Genomic DNA, 10086 nt, shown 5'->3' with positions numbered 1-10086 from the left:
ACGAGCCACAGATTCATGTGAAGACGGATCTTCACGTCTGTTCGACCCCAGGTTCTGCTCAGATCCAGCTCATGGTTAGAGGATTTCAAAATAAAAGCCAAATCAGGAAGAAAAGGGCCAATGAGCGCCGAGGCGTGAACGTCTCTTCAAGCACAAGAAAGCTTTCAAGGTTTCAGCCATCGTGAAGTGTAAGGAAGCTGGAAAAGCTGGAAAAGCTGCAGTTCCAGATGGAGGTCTTTCAGTCGCCGCGTCATTCAGACCTCCTGGGAGACAGAAACCACGGAAAGCTCTCTCTAGCGAACATGTCAGGCTTTCAGCTCGTCCCACCATGCAGACAAACAGAGACGCCGTTTCAGCGCTTTTCAGCCTTCATCGTCTTCATCGTCTAAATCGTCTAAATCGTCTTCATCGTCTTCATCGTCTTCATCGTCTTCATCGTCTAAATTGTCTTCATCGTCTTCATCGCCTAAATCATCTTCATCGTCTAAATCGTCTTCATCGTCTTCATCGTCTTCATCGTCCCTCTACAGCAGGGGGTCAAACTCAATCACACAAGGGCCCAAAATCCAAAACACACCTGAGGTCCAACAGGATAAACATTTATTGAACACTCTAAAACTACATTTTTAAAACTTTAAAACTGTAACTTTTTAACATAATTCTGAATAATAAAAAGTCAGGAATATTATTCCAGAATAAATCAACTTAAACCTTAAAGATCTGTTTCCCTCCGTTTCCATTGACGGATCTCCAGCTCTCTGTGGAGTCTTTGTTCTGCTGCTGGAATGAAGCTGTGAGACCATCTCTGCTGGAGGAAGCTGCTCCGCATTTCAGGGAGAAACATCCATTAGAGGCATGAAGGGGAGCCTGCAGAGACCTTCACAACACAGTCTGAGGGGGACTGACCACTTATCAGTGTGAATGAAAACACACAAGAAGCACACGAGAAATCCTGTAAACAGAGAGCTTTCAAAACTGAAACCTTCATCCTTTATTTTATCCAATCAACAGGCTGCAATGATTGGAGGAAAAGGAAACTTCAATCAAATCCATATTCGGTGTGACACCGAAAAAGAGCAGGAACAGCTGAGCTCCTGCAGGACTCTGGTAGAGGACCCGAGAAACCACCGACAAGACAAGAACCCCCCCACAAAACGATGTTTAATTAAAGCCAAACTTCCCTCAGTCGGAGCATTTCCCTAGAAACAAATGTAAACCGGAGGAACCATCAGAGACCGGATCAGTTTTCCCATGAAGACAGGATTCCCTGATCCACAGATCCCCACGACCCCCCCACGTCCTCAGAAGACGCAGCTCGCCTAGTAAACGCCAAGAAACGGAGCGCAGACGGGAAATCAAGTCATGGAGTGATTGTACATCAAACACACGGTGATGTGTGTTTGTTGTGTGTTTGTTGTGTGATGTCTCTGAGTCCAGTGATCTATCCTTTCCCATTACCCATCTGCAGACGTGGTTCATTTACATTCATGGTTATCCAGATAATGAAGCTTTCAATCCGGAGGATCCTGTGGCGAGAACAATGAACCCAATTACCTCCCGCCGCCTGCGAGATGGGATGGCAGACCGGGAGACAGATGGGGGGGGCTCCCGGCCGGCGATGCAATCACATCCATCTCCTCGGCTTCCTGCTTCCGTGTTTCTGCTGCAGCTCATCAACAGGCTGCCGTCCCAGAACACTGCAAACACAAACATGCTAATCCCAGAGGTCCACTCAAGATCCAGCAGTGGTTTGAGAGCTCCTCCCCCTCCTCCACCCACAGCGTCTCCTAAAGATCACCTGCTGGAGGAGAAAGACGGAGGTAAAGGTAACATGCTGTCACCTCTTCAGAGATCTGCATCAGTCTCCAACATAATCATGAAGTCATGATCTCCAACCAGCATCACCTGGTGATCCGGTCTGATCCAGCTGAGATCCGGCCCACACCACTGGAGGAAGGGAAGTTTAAGAAAAAAACTAGAATCCACATCCTGCTGTTCCTCCCTTCAGATCAGAGTCACAGTGAGGCTGCAGCTGCGTGAGGAACCTGACCGGATCATTAGCCGCTAACGCTGAGAGCTGATGGAGGAGGTGATGGAGGAGGTGATAGAGGAGGTCATAGAGGAGGTGATGGAGGAGGTGATGGAGGAGGTGATGGAGGAGGTGATGGAGGAGGTGATGGAGGAGGTGATGGAGGAGGTGATAGAGGAGGTGATGGAGGAGCTGATGGAGGAGGTGATGGAGGAGGTCATAGAGGAGCTGATGGAGGAGGTGATGGAGGAGGTGCACATCCTCCATGCTCACACAGGTGTAAACACGACGTCTTCCCACGACTGATGAATAGAGTAAACTGCCTCCAGCAGCTCTCAGATTCCCCCCCCCCTCCCCCGATGCATTATTGATAACTCACTAATTGCGATTGTTGCAATTCCAGATGACCTTTCCCGGGAACATCCTGGATCATTATCAGCCGAGTTCCTTCTCAAAATTGCAGAGAGGTGATCTGCAGCTCCACCTCCTCATCCTCCATCAGAGACAAACCGCTCTGGAGACGTTTACATCTCAGGAAACTGACATAAATGTTCATCACTGTTTCGTCTCCAACAGGCACACCTGTCTCAGGTGAAGCGGAGAATGACAGAGAGGACAATAACATCAGAACTGGACACCAAAGGTAAGAGGAATAATTTATGATACCTGTGATAATGTTAGTCTGAATGCTTTTACTGAAAATAGTCGCTAAAGATGCTGAAGCTTTTAGCTGAAAGTGGTTGACACATTTTACTTTATTGATGGAGGGATTTGCTGAAAATGCAAAAGCGTTTTGCAAAATGTTACATTTGCTGAAAGACTGAAAATGTCATGAATGAATTATGAAATAGAGTTGAAGTTGACCTAAATTTCAGAAAAAATGTAGTAAAATTGCTTAAAAATCTTCAATACATGGCAATTTTGAAAAGAATATTTAAGCTAGCATGTTGCTACAATACTAGCTAAACTCCAAAATAGCATAAAATAGAAAACTAATTCTTAAAAATGTTAGCCTGTTGCTAAAATAGAAGCTAAACTTAAAAATAACCTAAAAAACCTCAGTAGATAATGAATTAGCCAAAAGCACTTTGCTAAAATATTCGCTAAAATCCAAATTAGCATAAAAGCTCAGTGGAGGCTAAATTATTAAAAGACATTAGCTAGTTGCTTAAATACTAGCTGAACTCCTTGATTGAATGCTTACCAAGCATTCAAACAATTAAACGATAACCTGTTTCCTGCAAAGAAAGAACAAAATGGAATCGGAACCAAACATAAAATAAGTCCTGGAGAATGCTGACCAACCATGTCGACTGTCAGAGTCAGCAGATCCTGCTAACGGCTGTCTAACCAAAACTACCTAAAGAAAACAAATAAACAAAGCCTGAAAACTAAGACTACCAAGATCCAACCCAAAACTAACATAACAAACCCAGCAGTGGAAGAGCCGGGTAGGGGAGAGGAACAAAACCTAAACCTCAAACCCAGCTGACTCCTCCTCCACTCCCGGCCTGAGTGAGTGAGTGAGTGAACGAGACCTCCTCCAGCTTAAACACCTGCCAGGTGAGCAGAATGACGGGATGGAAAAGGGCGAAGCAGCAGGAGGACGTAACCCCTCCACCCATAAAACTGAGGCGGAGCGTAACAATCGTTGGTGTTGTTTTCATAAAAGGAAACTGACTAGAAGTTGGGCTGCACGGTGGCGCAGTGGTTAGCGCTCTCGCCTCACAGCGAGAAGGCCCCGGTTCGAATCCCGGCTGGGACCTTTCTGTGTGGAGTTTGCATGTTCTCCCTGTGCATGTGTGGGTTTTCACCGGGGACTCCAGCTTCCTCCCACCGTCCAAAAACATGCTTCATAGGTTCATTGGTGACTCTAAATTGTCCCTGGGTGTGAATGTGAGAGTAAATGTGTGTGATTGAGGCCCTGAGACAGACTGGAGACCTGTCCAGGGTGAACCCCGCCTTCGCCCTTCAGTAGCCGGGATAGGCTCCGGCACCCCGCGACCCCGAAAGGGAAGAAGCGGTCAGAAAGATGAATGAATGACTGAAGAGTTCTTTCTTCTGCAGCTGTTAAAATAATTAACAGTTTTGGTCCAAATTGGATGTGAGAATATTTAATTCCATGATAATCCACATCATCATCCAAAGGTTCACAGCAGAACTCTGGATGCTCAGAAAGGCTTTACAGTCATAATTCTGATGTGATGTTCAGAATGAACCAAAAAAAAATGATGTTTACCAAACAGACACACCTGAACATGCAGTCCACAATGATCCAGGAGTTCATGTCCTGGTAGGAATCAGACTGGATGGTTTGAAGGTCTCACAGTCCTGGAGCCCCCCCCCCGACCAGAACAGGCAGGTTTGTGGTGACCGTGGGGGGTGGGGGGTCTGGAGCCCCATCCGACCAATTACAGCATCCAAATACCAGAGCAGCTCTCTGATGGAGGGGGGGGGGGGGGTCTACAGGAAGGACAGAGGATTTGGTTGATTTGTGATGTCTGTTTAAAAGGACAAGTTTCTGTTTAGCTGTTGTGTATGTTTATTGTGTTTATATTGTGTTGTTTGTGTTGTCCGTCCAGAACCTCGTCTGGACTTCCTCCACGTCTCCCACAGAGAAGAATCGTTTCCTAGGAAACAGTCAAGCTGGGAAAGCTCCGGAAAGGTGGACGCCTGCAGTTCCACACCTGACGGTTCTGTTGGCGGTCCCGCTGCTCAGATCAGCGGCTCGGTACCGTCTGTCCACCGACAACACAAAGACACACACAACTAGTGCGTATGGCTCGTCAGATGAAGCTCAGGATCCAGCAAAGAATCTGTGGAGCGTTCACTGGAGCTTCTAGAGATTCTATTCACTTTATTTCTACAGTAAAAGGTTTTATTTCATTTTTATAAAAACACCTGAGACCAGTGCAGAAGCTTCAGCAGCTTCAGCAGCTTCAACAGCTTCAGCAGCTTCAACAGCTTCAGAAGCTTCAGGACCTTCAGCAGCTTCAACAGGTTCAACAGGTTCAACAGCTTCAGAAGCTTCAGGAGCTTCAGCAGCTTCAACAGCCTCAGAAGCTCCAGCAGCTTCAGAAGCTTCAGTAGATTCAACAGGTTCAACAGCTTCAGGAGCTTCAGCAGCTTCAACAGCTTCAGGAGCTTCAGAAGCTTCAGGAGCTTCAGCAGCTTCAGCAGCTTCAACAACCTCAGAAGCTTGAGCAGCTTCAGAAGCTTCAGCGGCTTTAACAGCTTCAGAAGCTTCAGGAGCTTCAGCAGCTTCAGAAGCTTCAGCGGCTTCAGAAGCTTCAGCGGCTTTAACAGCTTCAGAAGCTTCAGCAGCTTCAACAGCTTCAGGAGCTTCAGGAGCTTCAGAAGCTTCAGCGGCTTTAGAAGCTTCAGTAGATTCAGCAGCTTCAGCAGCTTCAACAGCTTCAGGAGCTTCAGCAGCTTCAGAAGCTTCAGAAGCTTCAGTAGATTCAGCAGCTTGCACCAACAACCTCATCACAGAGGAAACTAGGATCCGTCGGTGTGTAGACTGCTCCTATTGGCTGGGTGTTTACAACAACCTGTGTGCGTCCACCAACAACTTCCTGTCAGAGGAGGAAACAGCAGAGAATGGATAGAAGCTGAGCTCCTGCAGAATCGGCTCCTGGATGCTCACTAACACTTTTCTCTTCAAGGATATTGGAAAACGTCGCTGGGAGAGGGCGGATATTCTGACCAGGTCCCGGCTGCAGGTCAGCTGAGAGGAATGACTCGCCGAGCGGGCTTCAGGTTCTGCCGGGTTCCCGTCCGGCAGAAAGCTCCGGGACAGCAGCCGGTTTGGAAAAACTTCCCATAAACCGTCTCCTTTTTAACTGGGGCTGTAACGAGCCACAGTCGGTTCATTCTGATTGATCCCACTGGATCTGATTGAGCTAAAATGGATCAGAACATTGATCCAAACTTCCATCAGAGTGACTCAGAGAAAATACCTGCGACTGAACAGAGCAGCTGAAGGTTTTCAGATTCTTGTTTTCTTCAAGATAATCAATGAAGTCTGTGTACAAACAAACAAGTAAACAAGAATGAAGGTCGAATCCATTCATGTGTCAGTTGGATCCAGTTCAGATCACAGCTGTTTCTCCAGATCAGAATGATCCAAAGAGAACATTATTAGAACTAGAGCTGTAACGAGTATCCGAGTACTCAGATACTCGTGATCTGCTCCTGGAATCTGAGTACAAATATTTGAAACCTCCAAGATGGCTGATCTTCATAAATATAGTAGAGTGTAGTAAATACTGACAGCTCTGAAATACAGAATAATGTTGGATTATCATTTATGAACTAAAACAAAGCCGAATGAGCGGCACAGGAAGTAAACACATCTTCAAAATAAAGTGTTGGTGAAGCTTCCTGTTTTCAAAGTAAAACTAGTGAGAGTTGTTTTCTGTTCAAAATCTGTGAATGTAATGAATGTGAATCAGCTGATTCTGTCACGGAAAAAGAAAACTTTTCGACCAGATTTGGATTTAATGCTTAGAACATGAAGTGATGCAGAACGTTGAGGATCCAAAACAACAGTGATGCTTTGAACACGTTTCTGGTACTGATGGTGCTGCTGATGTTCCTTTGAGCCCGGACTCTCTGGTGTTCGGATGTCCAGGACTCCAGGTCTAAATCCAGGCTGATCTTTGCTGCAGGAATGAATTAGATCCCAAGTTCAGACGGAAGCGGGAAAGAGCAGGACGCCGCAGCTGCAGGTCATGTGGTCGGCCCCCGGACCGCCCCTCCTCCAAGCTGAGTGCTGGGGGGCAGAAGCAGGTGGTGTTGTGGGGGGGTCTGACAGAGACGAATCCTGATGTCAGACGAGAACGCCGCTGATCATCTCCTGCCTGCGGCGTCAGAACATGCGGCTGAAATGTTGTGATCTTTGATTATTCCCTCGTTCACCTTTCATTACCGTCATCCGGATGGAAGCGGGGCAGCTTGACATGCCCACACGGGGGGGGGTCCACCGACAGCGGCGCCGAGATAGCGGCGGCTCTGACAGCCTTTGTTTCCCGCTCTGCTGTAGGTCACATTCAGCTCCGTTTGTGGCTGCATGTGATAAGAATGGAAATCGCTCATTTGCTCGTCATCCTGTGCAATAAAGACAGCGAGCATAAAGAAACGGGTCGCTCCAGAACCGCCACGGCTCGGTTCTAAGCAGCATCAAGGTGAAGCTTGTTAGATAAATTGTGGTTTAATGAAGCATCAATAATGAACCAGCATCACTAAATCTTTCATTCTGAGACACTTTGCTTGTTTTCATGAAACGAGGAGCTCCAAACCACGTCCTGCTTTCTGTCATGCAGGGATCCCATTTCTGAGGATGAATAATTCAGACTGAACATGCTGGCAGGCCCGGAATAGATTCCTAAAATAACAGGCCGCAGTAGGGAGGGGGAGGGGCGCGGGAAAGGGGGCTGACAGCCAGGAGTGGGAGACTCGGCATCCCAAGACTCTCAACCTGCAGGCCCTTCTTGACCTGAGAATGGACGGTGCCGCCGCAGCACGCCATCATTACTGCGGGAGCTGCAGCCTGCGGCGGCGCCGTCAGCTGGCGGCTGAACGGAGCTGTCACGGATTCAGATCCGTTCACGTTAGGAAGACAAACGGTCAAACGTTAGCGCGGCGCTTCCAGGTCTTCACTCGGGCTGCTCTCCCGCCTCCATGAAGGTGTAAGGCTGGTGCCACCAGGCCACGCCCCCCCGGAGCCCGCCATCCCCCCGTCAGTCTGCTGAGGCCCCTCCCACCCGACCCGCTCACATCTCCTGAGGCTTTTAGAGCAACACAATATTGACCCACAACATCCTCCACATCCAGCTCCGCCCCCGTCCCTGATGGAGGGAGAATCGATGGCTAACGAATGGCGTTATTTATGTTTCACGCCGCGGCGTGTCACGCTGCGGCTTCGCTGACAGGTTTATTGCCGAGGGGGATCAAGAGGAAAGAATAAAGGGGTTCAGAACGAGGTTCCAGGCGGCGCCGTGTCCTCGCAGATCCACGTTTGTCATCAGCCCGAGTCTCTCTTAGTAGTGAACCGGCGGTTTGGCTGCTGAAGTTCAACCAGTAATTCTCTTCACATCAAAGGACTCTTTGAAGTGAAGCTTCTTTCAGATTCAAAGGGAGGTCAAAGGGAACGGCGGCGGCGTCAAAGCCTGCACTCCTCGCCATTCGCCTTACAACCTCAACTTTTCTGTCCCTCTTTTTCAGGAGATCTTTCCAGCTTAGAGAGAGCAGTGATTGGACCATCGACTGGACTGAGTGGCCCCGCCCCCTGGGGTTCCAAACAGGAAGTACCTGCTGGCTCCATTGAGTAAAGCTGTTGTCAGTCATTCTATTGATCAGAATAATCATTCTGGCTCTGAAACGTTTTTAACATCTGATCGATGCTGAGGTTCTCTTTGGGAGTGACCAGGATGGATAGGATCAGGAATGAATACATCAGAGGGACAGCACATGTTAGAGGTTTTGGAGATAAAGTCAGAGAGGCCAGACTGAGATGGTTTGGACATGTTCAGAGGAGAGACAGTGAATATATTGGTAGAAGGATGCTGAGTCTAGAGCTGCAGGAAAGAGGTCTAGAGGAAGACCAAAGAGGAGGTTTATGGATGCAGTGAATGAAGACATGAAGGTGGCTGGTGTTAGAGTGGAGGATGCTGAAGACAGGCTTAGATGGAGGAAACTGATTCGCTGTGGCGACCCCTGAAGGGAAAAGCCCAAAGGAAAAGAAGAAGAAGAAGACCGATAATCCTCTTTTTTGTAGCAGGTGAATAGAGAATATCAGGTGTGGGCGGGGTCTAACTGTAACGTTTCGGTACAGATCAGAACATTTATTAAAACGTGTCTTAGTGACTAAAATAAGAACTCTTATCAGAGAAACTTCCTAACATTATTAGCTAACTAACTTAACTATGTTATCACAGTGTTGGATCAGAACAATCCAGAAAATTTTCCAGATTTTATTGTGAAAGTTTTGTAGTCCCCCCAACAGTTAATAAATAAGAGACTGGATTCGGTGCTGGGAGAGATCAGGAGAATCTTCACATCTTCTCCTGATCTAAGATGTTGTTTTGTGCTTCTAACTCAGGATACTCTGAGTTAGAAGCACAAGCACCGGCTATTGCCGGTTAGCCAAAGAGCCGTTAGCTAAAGAACCGTTAGCCAAAGAGCTGTTAGCCATAGAGCCATTCGCCATAGAGCTGTTAGCTAAAGAACCGTTAGCCATAGAGCCGTTAGCCATAGAGCCGTTAGCTAAAGAGCCGTTAGCTAAAGAACCGTTAGCCATAGAGCTGTTAGCCATAGAGCCGTTAGCAAAAGAGCCGTTAGCCAAAGAACCGTTAGCCATAGAGCCGTTAGCCATAGAGCCGTTAGCTAAAGAGCCGTTAGCTAAAGAACCGTTAGCCATAGAGCCGTTAGCCATAGAACCGTTAGCCATAGAGCCGTTAGCCATAGAGCCGTTAGCCATAGAGCCGTTAGCTAAAGAACCGTTAGCCATAGAGATGTTAGCTAAAGAGCGGTTAGCTAAAGAACCGTTAGCTTAAGAGCCGTTAGCGTGGCTGCAGACGCTATTGCAAAAACGAGTGTGCACACTTCGTGCCCACATGCGCTCCGGTCTAGTCAGATCTTGCCCCATCCTGGTCCAGAGGCCTCCACAGACGCGCCTAATCTGTCCGATTTGACCCTGGTGTTTGTTTGTATGGGGGGGGGGGCAGAGGCAGTAAACAGGGATTGCTGTGACTCTCCTCCAATCAGAGCGCTCCCTGCTCTCCTCTTGCTCCAATCATACACAATCAAAGGTGAGTTTTGATGATTCTTTCTGCTCTTGAAGCAGTTCCACCAGCGGCTCCACGAGGGTCTGGAGAGGACAAACGACGGAGACTGACAGACAAAAGACGCTTCCCAAAGAGCAAAGTCGCCATAATGAGAACGCCATTGAGGAGAAGGCGGGGCTGGCCCCCCCATCCCCCAAAGAAGACAAGTTTGTTTCTCAAGGTGATTGTTGTGGTGATGAGGGAGGGGACTTTATCAAGGGTGACAGCGAA

General features: G+C 48.0%; 1 protein-coding gene and 1 long non-coding RNA gene across 2 annotated transcripts in view; one reads left to right on the top strand and one right to left on the bottom strand.

Annotated features, from left to right (window-relative positions):
• The window catches only part of LOC118599692, a 21047-nt gene extending 12605 nt beyond the window's left edge, over positions 1-8442 (top strand). The window contains exons 2-4 of the long non-coding RNA XR_004949150.1: positions 2606-2672; positions 4612-4760; positions 8255-8442. This is a non-coding gene — a long non-coding RNA (uncharacterized LOC118599692). The remainder of the gene's footprint in view (positions 1-2605; positions 2673-4611; positions 4761-8254) is intronic.
• The window catches only part of celf5a (cugbp, Elav-like family member 5a), a gene marked incomplete in the record, with an annotated part of 128993 nt that overhangs the window by 44216 nt on the left and 74691 nt on the right, over positions 1-10086 (bottom strand).

Source organism: Oryzias melastigma, linkage group LG15 (assembly GCF_002922805.2).
Source record: "Oryzias melastigma strain HK-1 linkage group LG15, ASM292280v2, whole genome shotgun sequence".
Classification (NCBI taxonomy): Eukaryota; Metazoa; Chordata; class Actinopteri; order Beloniformes; family Adrianichthyidae; genus Oryzias; species Oryzias melastigma.
Note: the sequence above shows the minus strand (reverse complement) of the source record. Positions and strands in the feature narration are given on the sequence as shown.